Consider the following 21,285-nt stretch of genomic DNA (forward strand, 5'->3'; position numbering starts at 1 on the left):
TATGACATATGGGGTCCTCTCCCACTGATCGTCGAGCTTATGTGTCCTTCTCTTGCGCTTTAGTACCACATCCCCGGGTACAAAGGGGGCAGCCGGACCCCTCCTGTTGAAGCACTGCTCTTGTTTCTCCCGGCTCTGGCGCAGATTCCTTTCCACATATTCCTGGATCTGTCGATACTGCATCTGTCGCTTGGCATTCCAGTAGTTAGTGGAGGAAAGGGCCTCGGGTGCTTCTATGTCCATCTCCAGGTCTACGGGCAGCCGTCCCGGTCGGGCTCTCATTAGATATGCAGGCGTGCACTTGGTGGAACTACAGGGGATGTTATTGTACATGTCCACCAGGTCAGGCAGCCTCTCAGGCCACAGGTTCCTTTCCTCCAGTGGTAGTGTCCTAGGTTCAGGACTAGGTGATTCATTTTCTCGCACATCCCATTAGTCTGGGCATGGTATGGCATAGTCCGAATCTTCTTACACCCATACAAGTGACAGAACTCCTGGAACACCTCTGCTTCAAAGGCCGAGCACTGGTCTGTAAGCACCCTTTCCGGGTAGCCGTGCGGTCGACAGAAGTAGGCCTGGAAGGCTCTAGCTGCGGTACGGCCCGTCAAGTCTTTAACTGGGACAACCACCATGAACCTGGCTGGAGTAATGGTCTACGATGGTCAGGGCATATGTACCCACTTCGACTGGGCGTGAGCTTGACGTAGTTCAGGGCAACCAAGTCCAATGGCTGGTGGGTAATGATCGGCTGAAGGGGGGCCTTCTCGCTGGCCTCATCCCGCCTTCTCAGTGTGCAGGGGCCACATTCTCGACACCAGGCCTCCACAGACTCCCGCATCCCACTCCAGTAGAACCGCTCTCTCAACAACATCTACAGCTTTTTCCAACCGAAGTGCCCTGCACCATCGTGGTAGGCCTTCAGGACCCTGGGCACGCTGGATTGGGGGACCACCACCTGACGAACCTTCTCATGGGTCTTGGGGTTGATTATTTCCCGACACAGCTTCCCCTGATGTAGGTGCAGCCAGTTTCTCTCCTTCCACAACCGTTGGGCTTCTGAGGCGGCCGCGGTATCCATCCTGGAGGAGCCCTGCGCGATCATGGCCTTAACCAGCTGGACCGCAGGCTCCTGATCCTGGGCTTCCTGCCACCCCTGGCCGGGCAGCGGGTCAAGGTTCACCTGCTGTTGGTTAACGCAGGGCTTCTCATCTCGGGGCCGATGGAATGCGGGTAGCTCAATTTATTCAAGGTCGTCGTTCTCCACCCCGTCATTAGGTAGGTGCGGCATTCGGGACAGCGCATCTGCATTGGTGTTCTTGCGACCGGCCCTGTACTTGATAGTGAAATCGTAGTTGGACAGTCGAGCCATCCACCGCTGCTCCAGGGCACCCAGCTTGGCCATGTCTAGATGTGTCAACGGATTTTTGGTCCGTGTAGGCAGTAAACTTCGCTGCTGCGAGGTAATGCTTGAACCTTTCAGTTATTGCCCACACAAGGGCTAAGAATTCCAGCTTGAAGGAACTGTAATTTTCGGGTTTCCTTTCCATCAGGCGGAGCTTTCTACTAGCGTAGGCGATCACCTTTTCCTTCCCATCCTGCAGCTGGGACAGGACAGCGCCCAGGCCCACATTACTGGCGTCAGTATAGAGGACGAACGGGAGACCATAGTCCGAATAGGCCAGGATTTCTTCGCCCGTCAGGGCGGACTTCAACTGGTGGAAGGACTCCTCATGTTCCTCACTCCAGACAAACGGGGAACCAGAGGCTCTCTCATTTTTGGTCTGTCCCACGAGAAGGTCTTGCATCTTGCATAGGTGCGGCTATCTTCGTGTACCCCTTGATGAAACGGCGATAATAGCCCACCAGACCCAGGAACTGCCTGACCTCTCTCACCGTAGTCAGCCGTGGCCAGCTCTGGATGTCAGCAAACTTCTCCGGATCCGGGGCTACACCTTCAGCACTCACCACATGTCCGAGGTATTGCACTTTGGGCTTCAGCAGATGGCACATTGACGGCTTCAACTTCATCCCGTATTTGGAGAGGGCCGTGAACACTTCTGCCAGGTGCTGCAGGTGGGCCTCGTACGTCTTGGAATACACGATCACGTCGTCCAGATACAATAGGACAGTCTTGAAGTTGAGGTGCCCCAAGCAGCATTCCATGAGCCGCTGGAAGGTCCCCGGGGCATTGCACAGCCCGAACGGCATACTGTTGAACTCGCAGAGTCCCATGGGGGTAGCAAATGCGGTCTTCTCGCGATCTTCTGGTGTGACCGCCACCTGCCAGTATCCACTGGTAAGGTCAAGGGTAGAGAAATAGTTAGCAGTTTTCAATGCAGCCAGCGACTCTTCAATGCGGGGGAGAGGGTAGGCATCTTTATGCGTTATCTGATTGATCTTCCGGTAATCCACACACATCCTCATGGTACCGTCTTTCTTCCTTACCAGCACCAATGGAGCTGCCCAGGGACTACAACTATCCCGAATGACCCCTGCCTCCTTCATGTTCCTCAACATGTCTTTGGCGCATTGATAGTGTGCTGGTGGTATTAGCCTATACCTCTCCTTGATAGGTGCACATGTGCCTGTGGGGATATGATGTTGGACCCCTTTAATCCTCCCAAAATCTAGCGGGTGCTTGCTGAAAACCTGCCCATACTCTTGTACTACCCTGTATACCCCGTCTTTGTGATGTCCCGGGGTAGATTCGGTGCCGACATGTAGCTCTCGGCACCACTCCTGTAATGGCAGAGATGGAGTGTCACTACTCATGTCGGGTGTAGGGGTAGTGGGGGTGGTCTCATGGATAGTGTGTGGGTCGATGGTGAATAGCTTAGCTATGGTGGCGTAGCGGGGAAGCCTAACCTCTTCCTCACCGCAGTTTAGCACTCTCACGGGCGCCCTCCCCTTTTTGACATCAATCACCCCTCTGGCTATCATTACCGTGGGCCAGTGCTCCGAAGGCGAAGGTTTCACCAACGCCGGGTAATCCCGTCCCTGGGGGCCTACTGCTGCCCTACACCAAATCATCATCTCGCTCCTTGGTGGGATCACCAAAGGGGCGGCATCCATCACCTGTACTCCACCAATTTCTCCACCTGTCAGGTTCACCTGCTGCCGGTGCAGGAGGGCCCGAATCTCACGCTGCAGGGCCCTCTGCCGCCCTCCTCCTGCAGTGGCAGACAGTTGTTGCAGCAAGTTCAACACCTCACCCATACAGTGCTCAATCACATTGGTTCCCAGGACCACTTTCGGGTTACGGTCACTGGGCTCATTCAGCACCACAATCATCCCTTGGCGTTTCAGGTGGGTCCGTCCCACAGTCAGGGTCACTTCCCTGAGTCCCACTTGGGTCATGGGCAGCCCATTGGCCGCAATAACGGTCATGCTATCATCGGGGGGGGCAAGTTCACTATTGGCCCAAAATCGCTGTAACAATGAATAAGGCATAGTGGTTACCTGTGATCCGGTGTCCAGCAGGGCCATGGTCGGGACGCCGTCCACCGCCAGGGAGATGATGCGGCGGCCTCCTACAAACCGGTCTCTCCAATCAGCCGGGCCATGGGGGTCTACTCCTGAGGATTGGCCCTTGGCCTCAGGAGTTGTTCGTTTCACGGACATCGCCTAGAGTAATGGCCAGGCTTGTTGCACCTGTAGCACACAGGTGGTGCATACCACAGGTCGGTGTTCTTCCTCCGCTGCATCCACGGGATGTCCTCCGGGCTGTCGGCGAGCTGGATCTTCTCCTGGGGCTTGACTCTCGTCGGGAGCTGGAGTGCGGCGAGGATCCGGGTAATATCTTCATTTATACGTTGGACCTGCGAGGCCAGCGCTTCTATCGTCCCGACGGGTGTAGCAGGGGCCGGTAGAGCTAAGGGAGGGGGTGCCACTGAGACGGGAGTGGTTTCAACCGGCCAGGAGGCCGTGTCAGGAGTGCCACCAGTTGATGTTTGCAGGGCCTTGATGGCCCGCTCCTTTAGTACTGTAAAGTCTAAGTCGGTGTGCTCCAGGGTCCATAACCGCAGCTGTTTGCGATCCTCAGCAGACCCCAGTCCCTATAGAAACTGCTCCACCAACATCTTGTTGCTGTCGGTGTCGTTGATGGTGTCCACCCGCCTCAGGGTCCGGAGGGCCGTCTGCAAGCGCAGGGCATAGTCTCTGATACTGTCCGTGGGCCGCTGCCGACATTGGTAGAACTGCATCCGCAACTCATCCTCGGTCCGGGTCTCAAAGGCGGTCTGGAGTTTTCCAAAGATAGTGGCTACCGAGGCTTGGTCCGCGTCGATCCAGGTCTCCGTCTCCTGCTCGGCTGCGCTGGTCAGCTGCCCGAGTACCACCGTCGCCCGCTGTCTACCAGTCATGGCATACAGGTCAAGAATCGGGTTTATCTTTTTCCGGAACACCTGTAAGGCGTCAGGCTTCCCATCGTACTGGGGTAGCCAAGTAGCACCGGGCACGTACGGCAGGGAGGTCGGCATTACCTGGGCGACTGCTGGACCTGCGGCCTCCCCTGCTTCTTCGATCGGAGCAAGGGCTGTCATGTTCCCATCTTCGGGCGCCGCCACTCCTGCAGCTGATGCCCCCCCGCCGTCTCCAGTAGGCATGGACATCTTCCTCCCATCCCCCCTTGGTTTTTCTACAGCACTTCTCTCTTTGGGGGTGGGGCTTTGCTTTCGCATCTTCACTGCTCGGGGAAGACGACTCGAGCCTAAAACTTTCGCGCCCAAGATGGCGAATCTTCAGATTTTTCAGCGGGACGCCGCTGACGGGGATCACAAGGCGCACTTCTACTGGTAAGTAGAGGTTCTATCCTGTTCGTGACGCCAGAAGAGTCGATGTGTACCGCCCCACGGCCTCGGCTGCGACCGCCGAGCCACTCGGGTCCGGGCTCGTGTGTATCGGTGGCTCGAGCGCCTCCGGACCCGGGGGTCACGTCGCTCTGGAAGGGTGTAGTGGCGGTGCACGCAGGGGTGGTGGGGGTGGTTGTTTTTGTAAGGTTCGTGACGCCACCCACGAGTTGTGGTGATGATGGACACCACCGCTGCGGTGAAGGTACGGGGGCTCCCGGGAGCGGTGTAGTGGCGCAGCTTGGTGTTAACCCCTCCGTGGGTAGGGGCGGTGTGTCCCGGGGCCCGGTAGTGAGGTTGCAGGGAGCAGGGTTGCGGTGTGGTGCGGTGCGGTGCCCGAGGGCACTGGTGTACTCACGATTAAACCACACAGAGTCACTGGTAAACCAAACGGGGTGACGAACGGGGCCCGCAGCCGGCTGCAGTTTCTCCAGATAGGTTGGTAATGTCCGCCTTTTTCCTGCACCTGTATGTGATCTTGGCTACTGTGCCTGGGCACTAGTAGCCTGCTCCCCGGCGTGTATGTGTCGTAGGAGCCCGTTTGCCCGCAGACGCTGGCCCCTTGGATCTCTCACCTCTGGCGATGGCTCCTATCCGGACGGGTTGGGCTGTTGCCTTCAATTGGGACTTAGGTGGGAATGAACCCCTGAGGTCCAGACCGCAATCAGTTAGTTTGACTATGGTGGTGGCTTATAGCCTAGTTCGGGGTCTGAGTACCCTGCCTGGTGCTCTGGTATCCGGTTAGCTCCCCGGTTCGGCTCCGGCGGGCCACTACCCTGTCCCGGCCCCTTAAGGTTCCGCCGGTCGTATTCCCGATCTCCTGCAGGCGGCCACTACTGTCTGCCTGCCTGACTGATCTGGGGTCCTAGGCTCCAACCCAGGCCCCACAGAGAACTGAGCTCCTCTCTCTTCCTAACTTAAACTCGAACCCTTGTGTTTTTCCTGCCTCAGGCCAGCAGACTCCTCAGAGGGCGTGTCTATCCGCCTGACTCCGCCCACCTGGTGTGCCTGTCTGACCCTGAGGGAGGCAATCAGGTCTTTTGGTTGACTGGTGGTACCTTACTGGGGTGGGGGTGTATGTGGTGAGTGTAATGACCTGTGACCCCTGGGGTGTCCAGGGGGTCACAATAGTACAAAGTTTAGAAACTGAAGACATTGGCAGGCATCTAAAAAAGTGCTGTGGTGTAGAAAGGATGGCGAGTACTGGTGCAGGGAGAGCAGTGTATGGGGTACATGAAAGTCCCTGAAGTCCTTATGCATGTCATAATTAAAGAGGTATTCCCATCTCCAACATCCTATCCCAGTATATAGTAGGTGTAATAATAAAAATAATATTAGCCATGTGTCCTCATATAGAGATACTGTAGTTAGTTGCTCTTGGTTGTGACAATGGATACGGAAGCTACTGCAATGGCCTGCACATGAGGTAAGTGACATAAGTAATTAAGAAAACTATACTACATTTCCAATTAGAGGTATTTGCTAATATTATTATTATTACACCTACTAGATATTGGAATATGATCTTGTGACGCCCTGGACTAGCCAGAAGGTCACAGACACAACACCACACAGACCCCTTCCCCGGACAGGTGACATTGGTCACACAAAAACCCTTGTTGCCACCCTCTAGGGTCTGATGTCCACACCAGGTGGGGCGGAGCCAGGCGGTTGGCCCCGCCCACTGAGGAGTTCACAGGCCTGGAGGCTGGAAAACACAGATAGTTCAGTGAGTTCAGTGAAGGTCAGGAGTAGAGTTGAGCGCGGTTCGTGGTTCGTGGTTCTCCAGTTCGCGGCTCGAGTGATTTTGGGGCATGTTCTAGATCGAACTAGAACTCGAGCTTTTTGCAAAAGCTCGGTAGTTCTAGAAACGTTCGAGAACGGTTCTAGCAGCCAAAAAACAGCTAAATCATAGCTTGGTTTCTGCTGTAATAGTGTAAGTCACTCTGTGAATCAAACTATTATCACATTTCAGTGTATAGTGTGCGTGAACAGCGCCTTCAGATCACTGCTGTTTCTATAATGGCGATCGCCATTTTTTTTTTTTTTTTTTCTTGTCTTCCTTCCCTAAGTGCGCGCGTCTTGTGGGGCGGGCCAGCATGTCAGCCAATCCCAGACACACACACAGCTAAGTGGACTTTGAGCCAGAGAAGCAACGGCATGTGTGATAGGATCTGCATGTCACATGTCCCTGCATTATAAAACCGGACATTTTCTTCACGGACGCCATTATCTGCCTTCTGCGTCTTTGGTGTCAGACATCACTGTCGCAGCTCCGTCTTCCTGAGTCCTATAGCCGATACAGCTGTATGCGCTGCATACACAGCGTTAGACAGCTTAGGGAGAGCACTTTATAGCAGTCCTTTTAAGGGCTCCAACCGGCAGGGTCAGAGAGCCATAGGTGACAGGTCCTGCAAACAGCAACAGCGTCTGTGTAGCCCAGGTCAGGGATTTCCTACCTGCATTTCACCATTAGGAGGGAATAGAAAGGCAGGCTTCCATTCCTCTACCCAGAGCACCACAATCCTGCCACTGTACCCTCTTGTCCTCTGCACACTCCAACTGATAACTAAGCCATTATACTAGCAAACACTCAGTGTACCTAGTGGCATCCTATACGTGGCTATTGGACTTTGCTATAGTCCCACTAGTGCAAAGACATTTGCAGAGCGCGTCTGCCTGCATTGCACACTACAACTCATTCTAACCAAGCCATTATACTAGCAAACACTCAGTGTACCTAGTGGCATCCTATACGTGGCTATTGGACTTTGCTATAGTCCCACTAGTGCAAAGACATTTGCAGAGCGCGTCTGCCTGCATTGCACACTACAACTCATTCTAACCAAGCCATTATACTAGCAAACACTCAGTGTACCTAGTGGCATCCTATACGTGGCTATTGGACTTTGCTATAGTCCCACTAGTGCAAAGACATTTGCAGAGCGCGTCTGCCTGCATTGCACACTACAACTCATTCTAACCAAGCCATTATACTAGCAAACACTCAGTGTACCTAGTGGCATCCTATACGTGGCTATTGGACTTTGCTATAGTCCCACTAGTGCAAAGACATTTGCAGAGCGCGTCTGCCTGCATTGCACACTACAACTCATTCTAACCAAGCCATTATACTAGCAAACACTCAGTGTACCTAGTGGCATCCTATACGTGGCTATTGGACTTTGCTATAGTCCCACTAGTGCAAAGACATTTGCAGAGCGCGTCTGCCTGCATTGCACACTCCAACTCATTAAAACCAAGCCATTATACTAGCAAACACTCAGTGTACCTAGTGGCATCCTATACGTGGCTATTGGACTTTGCTATAGTCCCACTAGTGCAAAGACATTTGCATAGCGCGTCTGCCGGCATTGCACACTCAAACTCATTTTAACTAAGCCATTATACTAGCAAACACTCAGTGTACCTAGTGGCATCCTATACGTGGCTATTGGACTTTGCTATAGTCCCACTAGTGCAAAGACATTAGCAGAGCACATCTGCCTGCATTGCACACTACAACTCATTCTAACCAAGCCATTATACTAGCAAACACTCAGTGTACCTAGTGGCATCCTATACGTGGCTATTGGACTTTGCTATAGTCCCACTAGTGCAAAGACATTTGCATAGCGCGTCTGCCTGCATTGCACACTCAAACTCATTTTAACTAAGCCATTATACTAGCAAACACTCAGTGTACCTAGTGGCATCCTATACGTGGCTATTGGACTTTGCTATAGTCCCACTAGTGCAAAGATATTAGCAGAGCACATCTGCCTGCATTGCACACTCCAACTTTTTTAAACTAAGCAATTTTACTAGCAAACACTCAGTGTACCTAGTGGCATCCTAAACGTGGCTATTGGACTTTGCTATAGTCCCACTAGTGCAAAGACATTTGCAGAGCACGTCTGCCTGCATTGCACACTGCAACTCATTGTTACTAAGCCATTATACTAGCAAACACTCAGTGTACCTAGTTGTATCCTAAACGTGGCTATTGTACTTTTGTCTATTCACAGTATTGGAACGATATTTGCAGCACGTCTGCCTGCATTGCACACTCTAACTTTTTTAAACTCAGCCATTTATAGTAGCAAACACTCAGTGTACCTAGTTGTATCCTAAACGTGGCTATTGTACTTTTGTCTATTCACAGTATTGGAACGTTATTTGCAGCACGTCTGCCTGCATTGCACACTCTAACTTTTTTAAACTCAGCCATTATACTAGCAAACACTCAGTGTACCTAGTTGTATCCTAAACGTGGCTATTTTACTTTTGTCTATTCACAGTATTGGAACGATATTTGCAGCACGTCTGCCTGCATTGCACACTCTAACTTTTTTAAACTCAGCCATTATACTAGCAAACACTCACTGTACCTAGTTGTATCCTAAACGTGGCTATTGTACTTTTGTCAATTCACAGTATTGGAACGTTATTTGCAGCACGTCTGCCTGCATTGCACACTCAAACTTTTTTAAACTCAGCCATTATACTAGCAAACACTCACTGTACCTAGTTGTATCCTAAACGTGGCTATTGTACTTTTGTCAATTCACAGTATTGGAACGTTATTTGCAGCACGTCTGCCTGCATTGCACACTCAAACTTTTTTAAACTCAGCCATTATACTAGCAAACACTCACTGTACCTAGTTGTATCCTAAACGTGGCTATTGTACTTTTGTCAATTCACAGTATTGGAACGTTATTTGCAGCACGTCTGCCTGCATTGCACACTCAAACTTTTTTAAACTCAGCCATTTATAGTAGCAAACACTCAGTGTACCTAGTTGTATCCTAAACGTGGCTATTGTACTTTTGTCTATTCACAGTATTGGAACGTTATTTGCAGCACGTCTGCCTGCATTGCACACTCTAACTTTTTTAAACTCAGCCATTATACTAGCAAACACTCAGTGTACCTAGTTGTATCCTAAACGTGGCTATTTTACTTTTGTCTATTCACAGTATTGGAACGTTATTTGCAGCACGTCTGCCTGCATTGCACACTCTAACTTTTTTAAACTCAGCCATTATACTAGCAAACACTCACTGTACCTAGTTGTATCCTAAACGTGGCTATTGTACTTTTGTCAATTCACAGTATTGGAACGTTATTTGCAGCACGTCTGCCTGCATTGCACACTCAAACTTTTTTAAACTCAGCCATTATACTAGCAAACACTCACTGTACCTAGTTGTATCCTAAACGTGGCTATTGTACTTTTGTCAATTCACAGTATTGGAACGTTATTTGCAGCACGTCTGCCTGCATTGCACACTCAAACTTTTTTAAACTCAGCCATTATACTAGCAAACACTCACTGTACCTAGTTGTATCCTAAACGTGGCTATTGTACTTTTGTCAATTCACAGTATTGGAACGTTATTTGCAGCACGTCTGCCTGCATTGCACACTCAAACTTTTTTAAACTCAGCCATTTATAGTAGCAAACACTCAGTGTACCTAGTTGTATCCTAAACGTGGCTATTGTACTTTTGTCAATTCACAGTATTGGAACGTTATTTGCAGCACGTCTGCCTGCATTGCACACTCAAACTTTTTTAAACTCAGCCATTTATAGTAGCAAACACTCAGTGTACCTAGTTGTATCCTAAACGTGGCTATTGTACTTTTGTCTATTCACAGTATTGGAACGTTATTTGCAGCACGTCTGCCTGCATTGCACACTCTAACTTTTTTAAACTCAGCCATTATACTAGCAAACACTCAGTGTACCTAGTTGTATCCTAAACGTGGCTATTTTACTTTTGTCTATTCACAGTATTGGAACGATATTTGCAGCACGTCTGCCTGCATTGCACACTCTAACTTTTTTAAACTCAGCCATTATACTAGCAAACACTCACTGTACCTAGTTGTATCCTAAACGTGGCTATTGTACTTTTGTCAATTCACAGTATTGGAACGTTATTTGCAGCACGTCTGCCTGCATTGCACACTCAAACTTTTTTAAACTCAGCCATTTATAGTAGCAAACACTCAGTGTACCTAGTTGTATCCTAAACGTGGCTATTGTACTTTTGTCTATTCACAGTATTGGAACGTTATTTGCAGCACGTCTGCCTGCATTGCACACTCTAACTTTTTTAAACTCAGCCATTATACTAGCAAACACTCAGTGTACCTAGTTGTATCCTAAACGTGGCTATTTTACTTTTGTCTATTCACAGTATTGGAACGATATTTGCAGCACGTCTGCCTGCATTGCACACTCTAACTTTTTTAAACTCAGCCATTATACTAGCAAACACTCACTGTACCTAGTTGTATCCTAAACGTGGCTATTGTACTTTTGTCAATTCACAGTATTGGAACGTTATTTGCAGCACGTCTGCCTGCATTGCACACTCAAACTTTTTTAAACTCAGCCATTATACTAGCAAACACTCACTGTACCTAGTTGTATCCTAAACGTGGCTATTGTACTTTTGTCAATTCACAGTATTGGAACGTTATTTGCAGCACGTCTGCCTGCATTGCACACTCAAACTTTTTTAAACTCAGCCATTTATAGTAGCAAACACTCAGTGTACCTAGTTGTATCCTAAACGTGGCTATTGTACTTTTGTCAATTCACAGTATTGGAACGTTATTTGCAGCACGTCTGCCTGCATTGCACACTCAAACTTTTTTAAACTCAGCCATTTATAGTAGCAAACACTCAGTGTACCTAGTTGTATCCTAAACGTGGCTATTGTACTTTTGTCTATTCACAGTATTGGAACGTTATTTGCAGCACGTCTGCCTGCATTGCACACTCTAACTTTTTTAAACTCAGCCATTATACTAGCAAACACTCAGTGTACCTAGTTGTATCCTAAACGTGGCTATTTTACTTTTGTCTATTCACAGTATTGGAACGATATTTGCAGCACGTCTGCCTGCATTGCACACTCTAACTTTTTTAAACTCAGCCATTATACTAGCAAACACTCACTGTACCTAGTTGTATCCTAAACGTGGCTATTGTACTTTTGTCAATTCACAGTATTGGAACGTTATTTGCAGCACGTCTGCCTGCATTGCACACTCAAACTTTTTTAAACTCAGCCATTTATAGTAGCAAACACTCAGTGTACCTAGTTGTATCCTAAACGTGGCTATTGTACTTTTGTCAATTCACAGTATTGGAACGTTATTTGCAGCACGTCTGCCTGCATTGCACACTCAAACTTTTTTAAACTCAGCCATTTATAGTAGCAAACACTCAGTGTACCTAGTTGTATCCTAAACGTGGCTATTGTACTTTTGTCTATTCACAGTATTGGAACGTTATTTGCAGCACGTCTGCCTGCATTGCACACTCTAACTTTTTTAAACTCAGCCATTATACTAGCAAACACTCAGTGTACCTAGTTGTATCCTAAACGTGGCTATTTTACTTTTGTCTATTCACAGTATTGGAACGATATTTGCAGCACGTCTGCCTGCATTGCACACTCTAACTTTTTTAAACTCAGCCATTTATAGTAGCAAACACTCAGTGTACCTAGTTGTATCCTAAACGTGGCTATTGTACTTTTGTCAATTCACAGTATTGGAACGTTATTTGCAGCACGTCTGCCTGCATTGCACACTCAAACTTTTTTAAACTCAGCCATTTATAGTAGCAAACACTCAGTGTACCTAGTTGTATCCTAAACGTGGCTATTGTACTTTTGTCTATTCACAGTATTGGAACGTTATTTGCAGCACGTCTGCCTGCATTGCACACTCTAACTTTTTTAAACTCAGCCATTATACTAGCAAACACTCAGTGTACCTAGTTGTATCCTAAACGTGGCTATTTTACTTTTGTCTATTCACAGTATTGGAACGATATTTGCAGCACGTCTGCCTGCATTGCACACTCTAACTTTTTTAAACTCAGCCATTATACTAGCAAACACTCACTGTACCTAGTTGTATCCTAAACGTGGCTATTGTACTTTTGTCAATTCACAGTATTGGAACGTTATTTGCAGCACGTCTGCCTGCATTGCACACTCAAACTTTTTTAAACTCAGCCATTTATAGTAGCAAACACTCAGTGTACCTAGTTGTATCCTAAACGTGGCTATTGTACTTTTGTCTATTCACACTACTGCAAATCTATGTGCAGCACCTCTGCATGACAACCTCGTGCTCTGTTTTTAATAAGCTATAATGATAGCACAAAATACTGCCATTTTGTGGCATCATAGAACTGGCTGTTGTATTCCATTAGTGCCCCACTGGTGACAAGCTATTTCTAGCACCTCTACATCACACCCTCATGCACATTTAGCTACGCTAATGTTATAGCAAACTCATGGAATTCATTGCTGCATTTCATAATTCGGAGGGATAGAAAGTCAGGCTTCCTTTAGCTTTTCCTTCTGTTCATAGACAGCATCTCCAAGACAAATTTCCCCTCCACGTCTAAGTGTGGAGAGGCAGCTAGTGCGCATGCGTGTGCCGATGTACCCCAGCTGCAGCATAATTACAGTGTTTCGCCTAGTGAGTATGCTCAGCCTGACTGTGCCATTCCTGACGCTAAGTCTTCATTTCGGGATACAGCGCATGCTCCCACACTAAGTGTGAAAAGCCTCTTTGCACAGGTGCTTGCATTCTGTGCCGGGTCTAAGTCCTGTTTTGTGCCTAGACACCATGCTAAAGCTGATAGTCTTTTTTCAGAGACTGTATTTCATGCTACTGAGCATGCTCAGGCACTTCCTGCATCAGAGACTAGGTCCGGTAATGAACTCTTTGGCCCTGGCCCTGATGTGGGGGTCCCATATAGACCACAGGGCATCAGGTGTCCTCCCAAATGGCTTGCAGAGGCCCACACCTATGACTTGTCACCGCATTATTGATGGTCAGACGATGACTGGTGAGGTGTTTGGGTCATGGCAGCCATGAGGTCATCATTGAAGTTGCGTTTCCAAATAGGACGCTAGTTATGCCACTCATGACGTGTCACTCTGCTTTTGTCTCCAGGAGGTGCATTGTGGTTCACCCTGGTTTGGGGCGGACCCAGGTTATAAAAGGGGCTGGAGCCAACAAGGAGGTGCGCAGTCTTCTATTATGCTCCGAAAGAGCACACCTCCATGTGTTGAACCCATTGCGGCTTTAGGCCAGAGGTAGGCAGGGATAGGGTGGTGGATGCAGGCCACCACCACAGTTGGTAACGCAGAACGGTTAAGACCAGCTCCTGTCCTAACAGTCCTGCTTGTGCAGCCCAGTGGCATTAACAGGCCTGCTGCTGCTGATGCGCCTGCTGTCCACAGGTGTGGCCCCTACGCACACGGTCAGCGTACTCAATGGCCCCTGTGTTGTTAACAGGGAGTTCCTGGGCTGGGTGGGCATGTGGACCCTGTGACGCTAACAGGGCTCACAGTCTCCAGATCCGAATGGCGTCTAACTCGGTTCAGGCTACTATTAGTTTCATAGCCACACAGCTCTGTATCCTCCACCAAACCTTCAAGTTGCCAACCTCTCCTTTTCCAACTGGGAGCACGGTGGACACTGACTGCTGAAGGTGATATATACCTTTCTCTTTCTTTTCTTATTAATTTTTGTTATATAGCGGTCACAGATTATATACCACTTTATCCAAATCTGCCAGTCCCACTGTAACAGATGTTGTTTCTTCAGCAAATGTTACAGTTGTTTAACCACCAAATCCACGGACCAAAATTTTTTTCCCCTTTCCAACACACCTGTTCCCCTTTCCAACAGCATCTGTCCTTTTTCAACTCATTTTGGGATATGACCAAAAGTGCAACTGTGCAGGGACACCGTACTCAACGCCATCTCAGCACAGCAGCCATCCCTCGGTCCCTCCGATGTGGACAAGTAAAAGACCATTTCCTCCTATCCATGACAAAGTGTTGAGATTCACTCTGTGCAGCACTGGTGTTTAGTGGAAAAGTAGATCTAAGATTGCGTACCACATTCTGCAGATACTCCTGTATACGTGCGTCTATTTCTATGGCAGGAATTAGTTCGCCAAATGTTGTCTTGTACCGGGGATCTAACAGTGTGGCAACCCAGTATTCAGGATTACTTCAAATTCATACAATCCGAGGGTCATGTAGGTAGTGCAGCAAGAAGGCGCTCATGTGTCTTGTGCATCCAGGAGGACCAAGTCCTTGGTGTGTTGGTGGCAGAGAGGTGAGAATCGTGCATCCTTCCTCTGCCCTCTACCCACAACCTCGCACAACCGAAATGTGAGCAAGCTCTCACTCATCTGCTGAGTCTTCCATGCCCATCGCCAGTTCGTCCTCCATTTCTTCATGGGCTCCTGCACTTTCATCAACACTTTTTGCTGATACTATGCGCCCTTGTTAATCCCTCTCCCTCACCATGACTGCCGCATAGGTGCCGCTGACCATCTGGACCTCGTAGATCTTGTTATCCCTTCCGCATATGACTCCTCCTGTACTTCCTCCCCTTCCTCTTGTCCCAACACCTGACTCCGAATAATAATTACAGTGTGCTCCATCATGTAGATGACCAGAATTGTCACGCTGAGAATGACATTGCCAGTGCTAAACATCTTCGTCGACATTTCAAAACTGTGTAGCAGGGTGCATAGGTCCTTGATCTGACACCACTCCAGCAGCGTGATCTGCACCACCTCTGGATCAACTTATCCCAGGCTATATGTCTTACCGTATTTCAGCAGGGCTCTGCGGTGCTGCCACACACGCTGCAACATGTGCAGATTCCAATTCCTGCGTGTCGGAACATCGCATTTCCGGCGTTTAACTGCCAGACCCTAAGACTTCCGGAGTGATGAAAGTTGTTGAGCTGCTGTGTGCGCACGATGGAAGTGAGCACATAGCGAGCGTGCCCGCTGCACAAGGCCATGTAGGCCGTGATGGTGTTTTAAAAATTGCTGGAGAATTCGGATCAACACGTGAGCCATAAAAGGCACGTGTGTCACATTGCCCTGAGGATGGCCCGCAGCCAGGTTTGCATCATTGCCGCACACGGCTGTTAAGTCACCAACGGAGTCCGCTCCGTCAATTTGTACTCCGGTCGCCAGGTGACAACGTGTTCCTTTCATGAATAGTGCTGATGATGGGAGAGTAGTCGATGCCAGCGGCGCAGGTGGACGCAGGTTATGCTCACCCACTGGGCTGCATTACCTTGACAGATGCAGAATCTCTGGCTGAATGTAGCTGGTGGGTATCTCACAGATGAAATACCATCATTCAGCTACAACCAATGGGAAGACACCACACCCTTTTTTATGCCCATCCTGTCTGCAGACCACTGCCAGACATAGCTATGAACCTCTGGTTAATTTTACCCCCAGTTCAGTTTTATGATTTTGTGTGCTTGTTACCTGACTACTTTTCCTGCTTGCTGTTTATGTACCTTGTTGGCCGATACGCATTTCACCTCTGCTTGTTTTCTGATTAAGTCCTGGCCGTCCCATTCTGTTCCTGTTCCTCAATTAATGTTTTGACCCTGCCTGACTACTATTCTCTGTAATAGCGGTGTGACTCACATTTCCCATACATTTCAAAGTAAAACTTTGACCGCCTGATGGCATTGAGCTCTGCTGCCAGCATAGTAAGGAGGTGTGTGGTAGTCCTTGTGCGCAGTTGCAAGGAAGGGTGGCCTGACCACACAGGGTTTGCGCAAAGGTAGAGGACCCACACGAGGTTGAAGAGGCAGAAGCAGTGTATTAACTTCTACATACAGAACAAGGATTGAAACAACTCGTGGGGACGGCAAGACTTGTACAGCAGACCCTTCTCCATCTCTCACCATAGTTTGCCAGTGCCCAGTCAGTGACATGTAATGACCCTGTCTATGCTTACTGGTCCAAGTATCTGTGTTGAAATGCACCCTGTCGCACACAGATTTTCTCAAGGAAGTGGTGATGTTGTGTGCGACATGCCGGTGTAGCGCGGGCATGCTTTTCTTGGAGAAGCAGTGGTGATTGGGCATCTGGTACTGGGGCACAGCGACAGACATAAGGTCTGTAAAATCCTGTGTGTCCACTACGCGTAAAGGCAGCATTTCGGTAGCCAACAGCTTACAGAGGGATAGAGTCAACCACTTAGCTTTGTCATGGGTCGCAGTAAGTGGCCTTTTATTTGACCACATCTGAGGGACAGAGATCTGGCTGCTGTCTGTAGACGGTGTTGAGTAGGGTGTCCCTGGAAAAATGCAGGTTTGTGAGAAAAGTGCAGGCGGAGACATGATGTTGGCTTCATCTTGCCTTCAGATCTGTTCATCTTGTATCATTTTTAAAAAACACAGCAAGCAAGGGTTACTCCAAGCGGAGTCTCCCTTTTTTTCCAAAAATTGGGCCCCACACAGACACCTTATCAGTGGCAGCACTTGTGCCCTAGTTGCAAACAGGATGTTTTGATTTGCATCAAGCACATTCCAAATCCACAAGCATTTACTCTCCCCAGGATGACACAGGGGTAGTAAATTCCTTCTGGATCCATGACTTGTTCATTTTGATGAACGTCAGTCTGTCCACATTGTCACTGGACAGACGCGTGCGCTTATCTGTCAGCACACACCCAGCAGCACTGAAGACACGTTCAGAGACAACGCTGGCAGCTGGACACGACAAAATCTTCGAGGCGTAACTGGAGAGCTCTTGACATTTTTCTAGATTTGAAGCACAAAAGGAGCAAGGCTCCATTTGCAAAGTCATTGCATCGATGTTCATTTGGAGATACTCCTGTATCATCCTCTCCATCCGTTGACTATGTGTCAGACTTGTTGTCTCTGGTGGCCTTGCAAAGGAGGGTCTAAAAAAATTATGAAAAGATTCCATAAAATTGCTGTTACCAGCACCAGATACGGTCCTACTGGTACGGGTAGACTGTTGAAGATGACGAGGCCGTCCCATGTTTGTCAAGTTACAACTGGGAGAATCACTCCCTTCACCTGCACGGTTGTTTGGTGGAAAAGCCGAGCTAAGATCGAGTAACAGCTTCTGCTGATACTCCTGCATACGTGCGTCCCTTTCTATGGGTGGAATTATGTCACAAAATTTGGACTTGTCCCGGGGATCTAATAGTGTGGCAAGCCAGTAGTCATCATCACTTCTAATTTTGACAATACGAGGGTCATGTTGGAGGTAGTGCAACAAGAAGGCACTCATGTGTCTTGCGCAGCCATGCGCACCAAGTCCACGCTGTGTTTGTGGCATAGAGGTGCTAACCGTTCTTTCTTCCTCTGTCATCTCCCCCCAACCTCTTTCAACTGAAATTTGACCAAGGTCCCCCTCATCTGCTGAGTCTTCCATGTCCATGGACAGTTCGTCCTCCATATCTTCATGTCCTCCTGCACCTTCCTCAACATCTCACCTGCTACCATGCGCCCTTGTTGATCCCTGTCCCCCATGGTCCCATGCCTGCCGCGTTGGTGATGATGAACGTCTGGACCTTGGTGATGTTGTTGTGTCTTGCGCATATGAATCCTCCTGTAGTTCCTCACCTTCCTGTTGTCCCACCCCCTGACTACGAATAGTGTTTAGCGTGTGCTCCAGCATGTAAATGACTGTAATCGTCATGCTGATAATGGCATTGTCAGCGCTAAACATATTCGTCGCCATGTCGAAACTGTGCAGAAGGGTGCATAGGTCCTTGATCTGAGATCACTCCATCAGGGTGATCTGCCCCACTTCTGCATCTCGTTGGCCCAGGCTATACATCATGACGTATTGCACCAGGGCTCGCCGGTGCTGCCACAGTCGCTGTAACATGTGGAGAGTTGAATTCCAGCGTGTCGCCACATCGCATTTCAGGCGATGAACCGGCAGGCCGAAAGACTTCTGGAGCGATGCAAGTCGCTCAGGTGCGGCGGTTGAACGGCGGAAGTGAGCACTGCAGACAGTTTCCGTGCCCTGGTCAGAAGGCCATCTAGGCCGGGATAGTGTGTTAAAAATTGCTGGACAACAAGGTTAAACACGTGAGCCATACAAGGCACGTGTGTCACCTTGCCCAGGCGAAGGGCCGCACCCAGGTTTGCAGCATTGTCGCACACGGCCTTACCAGGCTGCAGGTTGAGTGGAGACAACCATTTATCAAAATCAGTCTCCAGAGCTGCCCACAACTCAGTCGCTGTGTGACTCCTATTTCAAAGACATGTCAAGCTAAAGACCGCCTGATGCCGTTGCGCTCTGCTACCAGCATAGTAATGAGGGGTGCGTGATTCCTTCAGCGCAGTGAGAACGCTGGTGGCCTGACCAGGCAGGCTTGGGGCGGAGGTGGAGGACCCAGATGAGGTGGAGGATGCAGAAGCAGTGGCGGAACTTGGACAGACAGAGGATTGACACACAAGTCGTGGGGACGGCAAGACTTGTGCAGCAGACCCTTCACCATCTATCACCATAGTTACCCAGTGGCCAGTCAGCGACATGTAACGTCCCTGTCCATGCTTACTGGTCCAAGTATCGGTGGTGAAATGCACCCGTTCACACACAGAGTTTCTCAAGGAAGCGGTGATGTTGTGTGCGACATGCTGGTGTAGCGCGGGCACACCTTTCTTAGAGAAGTAGTGGCGACTAGGCATCTGGTACTGGGGCACAGCGACAGACATAAGGTCTCTAAAATCCTGTGTGTCCACTAGGCGGAAAGGCAGCATTTCTGTAGTCAACAGCTTACAGAGGGATAGAGTCAACCTCTTCGCTTTGTCATGGGTCGCAGGAAGTGGCCTTTTATTTGACCACATCTGAGGGACAGAGATCTGGCTGCTGTGTGTAGACGGTGTTGAGTCGGGTGTCCCTGGAAAAATGCAGCTTTGTGAGGAAAGTGCAGGCGGAGACATGATGTTGCCTTCATCCAAAGTTGGTGCTATCGATGTCTGAGAGAGCTGTACACACTCACTTGTTTCCCCTTCCAAACCAACTGACGACCTACCAAGCAAACTGCCTGTTGCGGTTACAGTGGTGGAAGTTGTGGGTGGAAAAACAGGTGTGACAGCTGTCCCCACAGTCCTAGAAGATGACGAGCGCGCGGATGCACTGGAAGGGGCAGGCGGTGGATGGTTCGCTCCGCTAGGCCGCATTGCAGCACGGTGAGCTTCCCATCGGGCCATATGATATTTATTCATGTGACGATTCATGGAAGAAGTTGTCAAACTGCTGAGGTTTTGACCTCTACTAAGAGAACCATGACAAATTTTACAGATCACATAATTTGGGCGATCTTTTTCTATGTCAAAAAAGGACCTGGCTAGGCAAGGCTTAGAGGCCATGCGACCTGTTGATCCACCCCGAATAATGCTCAGAGGCAGAGTGGTGGCTGAGGATGCAGTTGTAGACGTGCTACCAGTGCTCCGACTGTGTCCAGGAAGGCGCCAGGTTACTTCGACGTCGGTTGCATCCTCCTCCACCGCCTCTGTTGACCTCCTCGAGTGTCTGACTGTGGGTTGACAGTAGGTGTGATCTAGAACTTAATCATCAATTGTTGTGTTTGCACTCCCCTACCCCTCAGACCGAGTTTCTTCTTGCCCTGACCGAATATTTAAGTTGTCATCCCAATCGGGTATCTGCGTCTCATCTTCATCAGTATGTTCCTCATTGCCTATAACCACAGTTGTTGGAAAGGCAGCATTTTGGTAGCCAACAGTTTGCATATGATGAAAGTCAACCTCCAAGCCATTTCATGCCCTTCTAAAAGCATGTAAAACACAGCGAGGGGACTCCAACCACAGTCTCCCTCGTTGCCACTAACTGGGCCACACACACCCCACTTGACTGGCATCGGTTGAGCCCCCTTTTGAAAAAGAAAAAGATGCTTTGCATGAAGCACTCTCAAAAATACGCGTGCCTTTCCCGTCCCCTGGCTGACCCAGGGGAAGAAAAGTCCTCTGAGAGCCATGACTTGTTCATCTTGGTTCTTTTAGAGACACAGCGAGGGGACTCCAACCACAGTCTCCCTCGTTGCCACTAACTGGGCCACACACACCCCACTTGACTGGCATCGGTTGAGCCCCCTTTTGAAAAAGAAAAAGATGCTTTGCATGAAGCACTCTCAAAAATACGCGTGCCTTTCCCGTCCCCTGGCTGACCCAGGGGAAGAAAAGTCCTCTGAGAGCCATGACTTGTTCATCTTGGTTCTTTTAGAGACACAGCGAGGGGACTCCAACCACAGTCTCCCTCGTTGCCACTAACTGGGCCACACACACCCCACTTGACTGGCATCGGTTGAGCCCCCTTTTGAAAAAGAAAAAGATGCTTTGCATGAAGCACTCTCAAAAATACGCGTGCCTTTCCCGTCCCCTGGCTGACCCAGGGGAAGAAAAGTCCTCTGAGAGCCATGACTTGTTCATCTTGGTTCTTTTAGAGACACAGCGAGGGGACTCCAACCACAGTCTCCCTCGTTGCCACTAACTGGGCCACACACACCCCACTTGACTGGCATCGGTTGAGCCCCCTTTTGAAAAAGAAAAAGAT

Source organism: Anomaloglossus baeobatrachus, chromosome 5, assembly GCF_048569485.1.
Source record: "Anomaloglossus baeobatrachus isolate aAnoBae1 chromosome 5, aAnoBae1.hap1, whole genome shotgun sequence".
Taxonomy (NCBI): Eukaryota; Metazoa; Chordata; class Amphibia; order Anura; family Aromobatidae; genus Anomaloglossus; species Anomaloglossus baeobatrachus.